General features: G+C 37.4%; 1 protein-coding gene across 21 annotated transcripts in view; it reads left to right on the top strand.

Annotated features, from left to right (window-relative positions):
• Window positions 1-191: 191 nt before the first annotated feature.
• The window catches only part of LOC127069703 (leucine-rich repeat-containing protein 24-like), a 152,976-nt gene continuing 142,285 nt past the window's right edge, over window positions 192-10,882 (top strand). For 14 of the 21 annotated variants that reach the window (XM_051007040.1, XM_051007041.1, XM_051007028.1 and 11 more), the window contains exon 1: window positions 6,266-7,501. The gene's annotated coding sequence lies outside the window, so the exon portion shown is untranslated. Of the gene's footprint in view, window positions 531-3,852; window positions 4,142-4,239; window positions 4,339-4,364; window positions 4,663-6,233; window positions 7,502-10,882 lie in introns of those variants that run through there. The other 7 variants (XR_007783673.1, XR_007783674.1, XR_007783672.1 and 4 more) reach the window with 5 other exon arrangements.

Here is a 10,882-nt window from a genome sequence, read left to right as displayed (position 1 = left end):
ATTTTTTGAAAAGTTGTTAAATAAATGATGAGTTAAGCGATTCGTAATCGTTGAACTTTCCGACGTAAAGAGATTAAAAGAACAAGAAAAAAGCAAGTAGGTTCTTTTAGTAAATATGAATGAGTTGAACGAAGAAAGATGGAGTCTCTCAGGAGATTTGTTTTTATTTCACCAAAAGATCTTACCTACCCGTCTATGGCATTCTTTATCACGCGGGTAATACTCTTTAAATTTGACATAATAATAATAGTAATAATAATAATAAAAATGATGATGATGATAATAATAATAATAATAATAATAATCGTCTTTCCATTATTACATCATTACTCAGGAAGAAACGTCAGCGATAAGTTCCTAAAGATGGTTTGATAGTCAACGTTTCTTTTACGTTTTCTCAGGGAGAGGAAATATTTCCATGGGTGTAACGCTGAAATTGAATTTTTCCAGCGAAGATGATCTTTGAAATCGAGCCACGCTCTCCCACGACAAAATCTTATTTAACGTGGAAACAAAGGAACGTATTTAAGGTACAAAACCCAATACGAAAGTTTTCCTTCTTGTATTTTCCTTTCTTCTTATGTTGCCTTCCCTTTTTTTTCTTTCTTTCTTTCTTTTTCTTTTTCTATTTTATTATTTTTTTCTTCTTTTTTTCTTTTTTCCTATATCTCTCCTTCTTCCTTGCGACGAACGCATACGAATGTTCCCATTGCTATATAAAATCGTAGCTACAGTTACTGGTTGGAGTGAGAATGAAACGATATACAGAAGACGATATAGAAACGATAGATTTCAATTTTAAAAATATGCAAATGTAATGGAAACGTCGTCCACTCAAATTCGAAGCTAATTTATATTATTTAAATCTATTGACAGGAAGGAACAAATGTAGGAAATAGAGGGTAGCTTGTGTAATAATCGTGAACGTAACAGATTCGTTCTCTTTTTCCGAGAGCTTTGTTTTTCTACAAGTTTTTTTTTTTTTCAGAAGAAATAAAGAAAGTTGAAAAGAGTATATAAATGTAACAATGGAACGTTAAGATGACCCAGGCCTCTACCAGAGAATTAAAGTTTTAGGAACGTTTGTTCTTGCTTCTTATTCTCATTTTTTTTTTATTACTTTTATTTTTATTTTTTTCATTCTTGCTCTTCTCTTTTTGTTCTTATTTTTTTGTTACATCATACATCACGATCTTCTCGCGGTGTACTCTAGCCCTTTTATCTTGAGAATGCGATGTTTGTACACTAGTCACGGTCGGCAATAATTTATTTCTGACCGCGGCAGCCTCGATGCCTCTCCTAGCTTTCAAAGTACGTTTTCTCTCTCTCTCTCTCTCTCTCTCTCTCTCTCTCTCTCTCCTCCCCTCCCTCTATCCTTTACTTTAGTTCTATCCCATTCTCTTTCTCTCTCTCGAAAGCAGTTCGACACTTCGGAAGAGATAAATCTAAGTACAATGTCGAGAAAAGTTTCGCTTGGCAGAAGTTTGAAGTACGAAATGTCACCCTTGAGACCACCCGCTTAATTTCCTGACGTTGTCTCACCCAACGAAAATATGTATGTATCTACGTACTTAGCTAGATATGTACGTGTATTGTGTACAGGGTGTTTCTAAAATGATACCAGACGAAACGTAGAAACATATTTTATATCTTCGAATTGTGATTGTCGATAATATCTGATAAATAATATCTAATTTGTTATAAATCGAATTTAGTTAAGATTATTCATGGTTTTTTTAGACTGACCAGTCGATATGAAATAAATGTATTTGTTTTTCTTTCTTTCTTTCTTTCTTTTTTTTAAGAAATTATCATGACAATACGTTAATGTAAAATACGTATTAAAGTTTCAAAGGTCCATATGTTTGATATGAAATTTTATTGATTTCTTTTCTTCGAATGTTGCGTACCATCATTTTAGAAACACACGGTATTTATATGCATACATATATCACCATATAGTCTTGGTGGTTTTCCGAACGGAATTCATATGTATTTGAAAATTGAGTGAAAACAATTCCGTGTTTTCGTAGAGAGTAAAAATGGCAGGGCGGAAAGGCAAACGTTTCGATGCGTTTTAACCACCAGTTGGTTTATCGATTTATCTCAACTATGCGAATGGCTCCGTCGCTCCGTTATATTCTCTTCTTCTTTCTCTCTCTCTCTCTCTCTCTCTTTTCCTCCATCTTTTTCTCTTTTTCTTTATGCATAGCTTAATTATTAGGCAGGGGCGACAAAATATTTTCGTACTGGGAGATAAACTTTCTCACTATTGTCTGCTTCTCGAAGAGCGTCCTCGAATTAGCATAAAAATGTGAAAACCAATGATTACTCATCCTATATACTGCTGCTTTCTTTAAAAAGATTTTTTCTTTTTTCTTTATATATATAGTTTGAAATTTTAATAAACGTGCTAGTTCACTTTATCAAGAAATCTTCTAGCCTTGATGAAATTTGCACGAGCGAAATTAAAAATGTATTTAACAAAAATTGAAAACGAATTTAGAAGAAACAAATAGAAAAAGAAAACAAATAAACAGAGAGGAAAAGAAAACTAAAAGAGAATTTCTAGTTTCAACGATTGAGAAATCGTAATTTGAAGAAGTAAGCTCGCTTCTGATCATCGAATCGCGTTGTTGGACTGATCGAAAAGTTTCCAAGTTTCGACTTGATAAATTAACTCTATCCTTTGGCGTTCACAGAATTAACGTTATACGTTTGAACGAGAAGATCCAAGGTTGAATCATCGATCTCCCTTCTCTTTCTCCTTTCAAAGTCGTGAGAAAGGTCGTGAAAAAAGAAAACATTCGACTTTTCGTTCGTTTCATTTATTTGTTTATTTACAAGGTACACGCTCGTTCCAATAGTCAAACGTTGAAGCTAGTATGTATCATCGATGAGTCAGTTCTTGTCGGGATGCAGAGACGCGAAGACGCGTTCGAAAATACTTTAAAAATCAAAAGTTTTATTACGTTTATCCAATACATATATTTTTTAATTTACTTCTCGACACTCGTTTATAATTTACGTTTAAATTAGATACGAGTTTAAGACCTTAAGTGGATATTACGTAAGGCCGAACATCATCGAAGTTTATCCTTTCGAGGGCGGAATTAGTTTCGAGATGAAATCGAGTGCGAATGAAAATCGGATCCTCTCCAAGTTTATCCCGTGTAAGTACTCGAAACTGACATTAGGCTGCTCGATGATCGACAGTCGTACTTACTTCGTTCGAGCAAACTCGAAATTTTCGTGTATGGTTTAACGAGCTAGTTTGAAATACAGGTGAGCGTGAGTAGCTTCGGTTTCTGACGTTTTCGAGAAGTTACTCATAGTTTTGAAGTTATAATTTCTAGAATTCGAGCTTTCGTTGTTTAGAATTTCGAGTGACATCATTCCGCGAAAGCTGTTTCTTTTTGAAACAATACGTTTTCGTTTAATTGTAATGAATAATTTCGAAACGTAGAAAAAGATCAAACATACGTCCAAGGTAAACAAATTTGATATTTCTCGGAAAATCCTTGGGAATAATATTCCAACCTTCAAACGGAGAAAGAAAGGTCCTTGATCTTCCGCGTTTGTTTTCTCTCGAGTTTGCTCATGAGAACGGCTAATTTATTTACAGTCACTCCTTGTACATTAACCGTACTAGAAAGGTCAACCTCATTCTCTCTTTCTCTAACTTCCTTCTCCTTGTCCATTTGTCTATCTTCTTTCTACCAACAAGACTTTCTCTATCCCCATTATAGTCTATCTTCGTTTCTTTGTCCTTGCGTATTCATCGTACGCTCGAACTTTCACGAGTATGAAGCGGCTTTGTGCGTTAAGCATGTAAATGAATTACGAAATTAGGGGTACCAGTTGAGTTAAACAGTCGATTTACATGCACGTTGGTCGACAAAGGCAAAGCTTCGGAGGGTTCTGTAAGAACGTCCACTTTTCGTCGTCATTTCGATTTACACGCTCGGACATGCTACGAGTTTGACGTCCTCTGTGAACAAGATTAGATCTCTTTTGACGAGTACGATGGAAAGAGGTAATATGCGTCGTCTTGGACAGAACGTGAAAAAGAATGATACGAATTGATATGTACAAAGCGAACGAAGAGACCACCGGTGTCCGTTTGTTTTCAAATAAACAAGTTAGTTTCTAATACGAACGATTACTACGAAACAATTTTACGTTTAATGTATAATACTAAGTGCAACTAATTTAACAACGCTTTACTATTTGGCACAGAGATGCGCAGCTGAAGATCAACGCGAAGAAAACGAATGGAGTCATTTCGAAGCTGGCTTCCAATTCTTAAAATCGAAACTGCGCTAAGTTTCTTATCTAGTAAGTATACTCCCAACAGTTACTTCGCAACGGGACTAGTTCTTTTATAAATAACATTCGTTCGTAGAAAACGTTTTGGCCAGATTCTAAAACCCTTTTATTCCTTGATTTAACAAACTTAGCGTGTCATGAGTCTCGTGAGTGGAATAAGATAGGATAGGCGTGTTGAGAGGAGAGGAAGTTGTACATGCCAAGGCTCTTAGTAGAACGCGCGTTTTGTGGTTTCCGCGTAACGGCAAGATATTCGAGACGGTTTCTGTTCTGGGATTCTGAGTCTGGCACCGCGCTTCTACTCCTGGTGTCCGCAATTTGGATATCAGTGCGGTAAGAGAAACCGAATAATTTGAATGTTCTGGATGGATCGCGAATAGACGGAATTCTATGGCAACGAGTGTATGGCGTTGCTAGCTCGCAATCTATGTAAACCCTTTCTCTTGCCAATAGTCAAGATTACCAATCAACGCCGTTAACATCCGCGTACACGCGCGTATTCCTTCGATTTTTTCCGACGAAGTAGCAGAGTTACGTTTTTGAATCGTGAACTGAACGAAAAGGTGAACGAGTTGATTAATATAGTTTGATTGTACGATCATATCGAATTACGAGTATCCAGTAACACGTATGTGTGTGTATCATATTTTTACTTCCTTTTAGTATTTCACCGTCATCATCAGAGTTTTGTCCACGGTTTTGAGAATGCATCGCCGTTCTTTATTTCGAACGGCTTTGTTTTTGACATCGTCGATGCTGTGTGTGCGCGTATGTGTATGTGTGCCCAAGGTAAGGCGATATTTTAAAGGGGGCGACTCTCGACGATTACGGACTGTCGTGGAAACGCAACCGGAACGAGACGGGACGTCGAGCGAAATGGGTCGACGTTCTTGCTGAAAAGTTTCATACTCGTGTCGTATATGTGTATGCGTGTGCATGCACCAAGAATTCAGCCGGTTGAAAGATAGCAGAGGAAATGGATCAAACGGAAAATGTGAACGTGTAGAACTTATTTGTAGAAATTCTTCGATTTCCGTGTATCATGACAGTAAAAGGAAACGATTTTGAATGGACTGTCGTTCGAATCAAATCCGTACATCTCGGCGAATTGTTATTAGCAAACAATGACCATTATATCGTCCGAATGATATTTATGGGAACGAATTTCTCGTCAAGTAGGCCAATGAACTTTCGACCGATCTTATTTTGCCTGATAGATATTTCACGATATTATTTTAAATTCTTTTATTTTCCTTCAAATTTCATGATTTCACTCGAATATCTTATTTAGAATCGATTATCTTACTCCGTTATTATTTCAATCGCGTTACACGTTTCTCTTAAAATTTTATACGTACGAGGTTACACGTAATCACATTATTCCGAGACCGTGACGATCATCCTATTCGATATTAATTAAACGATCAAGATCTCGCAAGAAGGATTCCTTGACCTACAACGTCCAGAAACTTTGGGAGTAAATCCTATTCTATCAAACCCATTTGCTTTCGTCATTTTGCCTTTAGCATTCAATCACAATATCCACGTTCTAATCGAGATAGATTGGGTATTGTCGTGTCTTACATTGTATACGTCGCGGATTAAAGCCTTTACCTGTCAGACACACTCGCACACACGTATATGCGTTTCGCGGCTTTGCAATGGCTCTCGGTTGACGCGATCATTTCGACGTTTAAATATTTGACGTCCTACGATCGATCGATATTCTCGTTACGAATTACGCAAACTAGAGGAATCGATTCGTTTCCAATCATGGCCATTATCGAAGATTGTAATAGACTCTGTGTTTTGCATATTCCATTAAAGCGTTTTATTCTATTAAAATTACCATCTTTCTTTTTTAATATTTGAAGATGTACAAAAATAACAATTATTGTTTACATCGTTTGTAATCGTTCGTGCATCTATAACTTTATTATTTATCGTTACTTTACAACTAAAGTCGTGAACCGGTGATAACGTTTATAATCGATTTTATTTTTATTGGCATATTTTTCGATAACCTTTACAAATTCTTACGATTTCGAAGGAGGCACGATCTTATATATCTCGTTGAAAAGTCTATTTCAGCAAACGACAGCAGCAGGGGCATTGAAAATCAACGAGTCGACGAGATTCCGTCAGACGTTCGAAAGAACATCGGCGAAAAAGCATCAAAGATTCAAGGAACATCCTTGCTCGCTTCTCTTGGCAGAACCCTTCTTGAAATTAGACAATGGCGAGACTACGGTCATCTTGTCTCTGGCCACGTTCTTTCCGTCTTCTTCTCTCTCTCTCTCTTTCCCTATCTCTGTCTCTTTCCCTCTCCGATACCTGTCACCACAGAAAATCCCACGCTCTTGCCGAGCTCAGGGTGTGACCTGGATACCGAGTTTCTAAGCTTTAACCCGAAGCTTTTGCTCTTCCGGACTTACTCCCTTCCTTCGAGTCTCGTTTGCGGGAGACACAGCGACGACGACGACGACGACGACGTGGCTTTTTGCGGCTGAAAGAAAGAATAAAGAGAAAAATAGAGAGAGAGAGAGAGAGAGAGAGAGAGAGAGAGAGAGAGAAAGAAAGGAGGGAGAAGAAACTCTGGAGTATTGGGAAATGGGACGAGCCAACGTAGTAGACCTTTTTGGGATATCGGAAATCCGAAAGTGGTAAATCTCCGAAAATTAGTGGACGTGGACTTCTCCTTTGACCTTTCCCTTGTTTCTGATCAAGAAGAAAGCGAATGAGCACGTGTTGGCTCCTTCTAGATAGTGGTTATTGCCCATGGGATTTGGAAATGGTATGTATTCTGGCATGCTCGATACTTACACTCACTGAATATTCCAAGTCCTAGATATCTCTTCGTAGGATATCGAATAGAGAGGACGAAGGGGGAAAGAGAGAGGATGTTTCGAACTTTCGACGATGTGTCCGCTTCACAGTTATCCGTCAGAGCAGACGGCGCCGAACTTTATCGTTACTTGCTACGTCACTGATAATAATAGAGTCAGACCACGTTAGGGACTAACCACTTCTCGTCTTTCGAATTCCCTCTTCAGAAGATCGATTTCAACAACGATGTAATTCCTATGAATCGAGAAATACAAGTTGCGCGTCTACACGATTAGGATGTTTGTCATCGACGTTGAGAGCTGATATTAATTATTAATTTACGAAGGTACGTGTTTTGTTGTCTATCCAAATAGAAATTAACTCGTATCGTATTAACGAAATATACGTGTATAGATTTAGTTAAATAATTAATAAGCTGCATCTACAGTACAATAGAATACGACTATATATAGATGTTACGAATTCGATGATAATTAAATTATCTCGAATAATTATCTATTCGAATCTCTACGTAATGTATCGAATTATTGAATTAATAGTTGCGATCGAAGAATCTAATATTACTGTTTTATTTTCGGAAAATACTTTTTCTTTCCTAAAACATAATGCAGCGACACGCGCATACAGAAACGTAGAAGCTAAAACGAGCTGGAACGGAAAGGTATAACCGAGGTGGCGAGGATGTATCGTGAGTTCGCTTTGAAACTTCGAGAGAGGACTGAGAAAGAGAGGGAGAGAGAGAGAGAAACTTTGACACGGTTGCACGCGCGGTTCATGGGAAATTAGTAACATCAGCCTCACCATTTTAACCTTTGCCATTGCTGATTACGACTGCCAAAGGACGTCTAAATACCGTAAATGTAGATAGACTTGTATGTATATGTGTAAATGTATCAGTATGGGTGTTTGTACGAATATATATATACATATGCAGATGTAAGTGATATACTTCGCGTAGGTACGAAGAGTACTCACTCGTTTGCTCCTCGTTTACGAAACTCCCTCTATAATAATTGCACTAGTTCGTCGAATCGGTCTTTTGTAAAATCGTTGCTCCCCCACCAGCGAGAAACGACAAAGCGGATGCGGCAATACAATCAGCGCGTTGCACCGAAACTTCGGCACCGCTTTCTCGCTGTAGAATATGGTTTAAATTTGGTCTGAAGACTTTATTGGTTTAAGAGGTTTTCGGCTTACGCCGAGAAACGACGAAATAAATTAATTAATACGTTCGACGTACCCGAATGTTTCTCGACTATTCGTTTAACGTCACAAGCGAAGTCGAGCCCTCGCATCGATATTGATTTTAATTTCTTTACGGAGAAGATGAAGGATGAAATAGCATCGATCGGTCAAAAAATATTTCAAAATGATTTTAATATTTTATTTATGGAAAAAATCCTTGTCACGACTCGATGATAGTTGGAATACCGTATGCCTTATTAAATAAATTCTTTTCAAATTCCAATGACATTTCAAAGAGATTTTAAGATCAAATTTCTTTTCATCTTCGCTTCTCTTCTTCCTCTCTCTCTCTCTCTCTCTCTCTCTCTCTCTCTCTCTTTCTCTCTATGAGTGTTAAGGTTCCAATAAGAGAAAATTTATAACATCGATACTAGTATGATCCGATGCATCATATCGATATTGTTATACCTATACCTACGTGTAGGAACTATCGATACTAAGAAAATATCGATATCAACGTCTCCTTCTCTTTCGTAAAGTATTGTATTATGGAATACGAGAAAAGATCTCTGTCTTCGATGTAGATACGTAGAAGATATCGTAATAAAACTTGTAAAGTGTTTGAAGCTGTACGAACAAGGAGGAGAGGAGCAATACTTTTCAATTTTTCTCTTTCTCGTTTTATCAAAGTCATCATTGTCTTTACGTTACTCCATTTTTTATATACATCCTATCATTTCGAAACTTGGAACGTTAACGTGAAAATTCGTAGTTAGGAGAGAACGATGATTATCCGGTCGTCGCATTAATTCGATTTCTTTTTCTTTATCTCTTGTTCTCTTTATCCCCATGGGATGGTGACACGCGAGCTATCGCGTTCGAAGAAAATGGGATCGACCTCAACGAGTAAATCGTGACGAAGGTGTTCGCCTTTCGAAGAGGATCGTCGATCTCGTCGGACCGAAGGAGACATTAAGAGGGCAGCCGGAACGATAAATCATGTGGCTTTCAGAAACGGCTAGAAAGCTCGACCGAAAACTTCCGTCGCATTTTTCCATGAAATTTCACCGAATAAAAAAATAGTAATAATAATGATAATAACAATAAAAAAAAAATAACAAAAAAAAAGGAATAAAGAAGCAAAAAAAAAGAGGAGGAAAAGAGGAGAAAGAGGAAGAAAAAAGGAGGGAAGAGAATAACGTTGAGCGAGTAAAAAACATTTAGCTCGAGTTTAAATGTTTCCCCTTTGTGTATTCACTTAAACGAGTTATGAGTGTCTACTCTTCGCGAATAGCTAACCAAAAGCGAGCGAGAGAGAGAAAGAAAGAAATAGAGAGTAAAAGAAATGACTTACGGCGAGCTGTCCTGACAGTTTCGCCTTCCTTTTGAAATTCCCGCTTGTAAGGTGTCCGGATATAATCGGAGCTTGCTCTCTTGGAAATTTTTCCGACGCTTTTGACCTTTATCCTCTTTCTTCTTTTCTTATGCTGCTTTTCTTCCTCCTCCTTCCCCTCCTCCTCCTCCTCTTTCTCCTTCTTCTCCTCCTCCTTCGTCTTATTCTCCTTCTTCTTCTTCTTCTTCTTCTTCTTTCCTTATAGTACCGCTACTCGGAATTTTGTTAGATATGTCTGAATTATGTCGTGACTGCCTTTGAAAACGTAAGGGTATGCTAATCCAACGATGTTATCTTTTCTCTCTTCTCCTCCCTTCGAACTAAGAGAAGATGTTTTCCTCTTTTTTCCTTCCTCTTTTATCAAGATATTTGCATGATTTATACTACGAATGGTCATTCGATACGTTTGATCAAGAATATGTAGGAATAATAATATTGAATGGAATAGTGCGTGACGGAAAATGCTTTTGCTCGAATTCGTGCTTTTTAAAAAAATTTTTTTTTTCTAGATTATCAGGACACGTATAATAGGGAATTATCGTATTAATATTATCGTGGAATGCTTCGTTTAAACATCTTTATTATACTATATCGTGATTTAGAAATGGAGTTTGCCAAAGGAATAATGGAATAGCTTTGACCTTTCGTTTGAAATTATTTATTAACAAAATGGATGATTAATAAAATGTAGAACGAGTGAGTAACAAATTAATAACTCGGCTTCTAGGTTAAATATTCGCAAAAGCGGAAATAATTTAAGAAACGGAAGTAAAATGGGCGAGAGGACGGGCCTTGAGGTCGTTCTAGCGAAATGGGTCGCGTTATATTTGAGAGAATTTCGATGTCACCGGGCAATATTCTTCGAGATCCAATCTCGTCCTGGTGTTCTTCTTTGAAGAAGTCAGGACAAAGTCCGCAGTCATGTATAAAGGATCTCATCGTTCGGTAAGAAAAGATCGGAAGAAAGAGCGATGCAATTGTAGCAAAAAAAAAAAGATCGATTCGTGAATGCCAAGGTCGAGCATTTGGATTTTGGGAGTCGCGTTAATTGTTAAGACATTGTTTAATGAATATTTATGAAGCATGCGATAAAAAATCCAGATTGTGATTACTCGAGGATACGTTCTT

The sequence above is a fragment of the Vespula vulgaris genome, chromosome 16 (genome assembly GCF_905475345.1).
Source record: "Vespula vulgaris chromosome 16, iyVesVulg1.1, whole genome shotgun sequence".
Lineage (NCBI taxonomy): Eukaryota > Metazoa > Arthropoda > Insecta > Hymenoptera > Vespidae > Vespula > Vespula vulgaris.
The sequence above is the reverse complement of the archived record's forward strand: the minus strand, read 5'-3'. Positions and strand labels throughout refer to the sequence as shown.